This window comes from Octopus bimaculoides, chromosome 1 (assembly GCF_001194135.2).
Source record: "Octopus bimaculoides isolate UCB-OBI-ISO-001 chromosome 1, ASM119413v2, whole genome shotgun sequence".
In the NCBI taxonomy this organism is placed as follows: Eukaryota; Metazoa; Mollusca; class Cephalopoda; order Octopoda; family Octopodidae; genus Octopus; species Octopus bimaculoides.
In genome coordinates this window covers 58,325,184-58,327,135 of record NC_068981.1, presented here as the reverse complement: position 1 = coordinate 58,327,135, position 1,952 = coordinate 58,325,184, and positions in this window count along the sequence as shown.

The following is a 1,952-nucleotide window of genomic DNA, read 5'->3' as shown; positions in this document are numbered from 1 at the left end:
GCTCGCACAGCTCTCACTAACCATTCTTCTATCCCAAGTTTCCTCATTGCCCACCAGATAAGGGATTGGGGGACCCTGTCAAAGGCTTTCTCCATGTCAACGAAAGCCAGGTACAGAGGTTTATCCTTGGCTAGGTATTTCTCCTGCAGCTGTCTTACTAGAAATAAGGCATCAGTAGTGCTTTTACCTGGCACGAACCCAAACTGCATCTCATCTAAATTGATTCGCTCCCTAATTAGTTGGGGGCTATGACCCTCTCTGTAACTTTCATAACCTGATCTAACAGATTGATGCCTCTGTAATTATTTGTATCACTGATATTTTTACTGATTGAAAAATCTCAGATACTCTGATTCACCTGCTGAGTGCAGTGACATAAGAAGAGGAAATCAAGTGGCACAAGTATGCATGGCTGTTAGATATGTGTATTTATAAACTGGTGGTAATGGAAACAATTGAAGATTAAATGTCACTGAGGCAAAGTTAGTTGAAGTGAAATGACATCTTCCTTGTGGCTGTGGATCTGATTAGTTTGGCAATAGTTTACAGCTAAATAGGGAGGAATATGTATGTATATGTGTATGTCTTGATAAATGGTACTGGTTTTTTTTACACTCCTGTAACTTAGTGGCTTAGTAAAAAAGACTGAAAAAATAAGTATCAGACTTATAAAATAAGTCCTGGGGTTGATTTTTTTCAACTAAACCCTTAAAAGTGGTGTCCCAGCATGGTTGCAGTCCAATAACTGAAACAAGTAAAAGCTAAAAGATAACAGCATTGGAATTTCATTGAAATCTGTAGAATTTGAACTGCAAAATAAATTTCTCCCTATCTTGATATTTTTCTAAAACAGTTGGAAAAAGCTGTTATAGCATGTAAACAAGATTAGAATCAATGTATTTGTCATGGAACTTATCAGTAATAATAATCTACTGTTCAATATTTGCTTCCATAACATCCTTGATGATATGTACAATGTAGCATCAGCACTGTCAATAATAGCATCAAAAGTCTCAGACAATGTTTTGGCAGTATTGTGTTAGATTAGAATGGATAATTAATGAGTTGTTTGTTGACTTGCACTTTTAATTTCAAAACTAATATTAAAAGATTTCTTATATATAATGACAGTTGGATAAAACATTTTAAATGTGGATTTGATTATTAAATAGAGTTTCTGTAGTTTACCAGATTTGAAATGAAACATTTGAACTTTGAATTTATCATAGATATCAATATTCAGAATAAGCACAATGTTATGTATAACAAGTGCTATACTCTAAGGTTTCAGACTTTTGGGATCTTTCATCCCTTTTCAGCCGAGGCCTATATCCTTCAGAAGGAACAAAACACATTGTGCATTGAAATACTCCACGACTTTCATCACTTGGTCCAACAGTTTTATACCTCTGTAATTATTTGTATATAAGGCATCACATTTACCTTTGTAGCAGTTGACTATGGTGCTGCTACACCAGTCGTTGGACATGATTCCTTTGTGTTTCACCTGGTTAACTATATGGGTGAATAGATCATAGCCTACACAGCCAGATATTTTGAGCATCTCAATGGAGATTCCTGATGGGCTGGAGGCTTTCCCTGTCTTCATAGCCTTAATTGTTTTATCTAAACATCAGTGGGTTCTGCCGCAGTCAGTTTCCAATTTCTATGCTACTAAAACTCCATCCCCAATTAGTAAAACTCAACAAAAGAAAACTGTTGAGAAAACTGTTGAGAAAACTGAAAAAACAAGGTGAGGAATAAGGATTTGTATAATGTGCGTCTTGGTTTTTATCTTTTACTTGTTTCAGTCATTTGGCTATGGCCATGCTGGGGTGCTTTGAAGCGGGTTTTTTTTATTTAGTTGTATTAGATAGTCAGAAGGAAAGCTAGGAGACAGGTTTACTTAGCCAGAGGAGAAGAAGAAAAGAAGTGATTTGCCAATGTTCTGC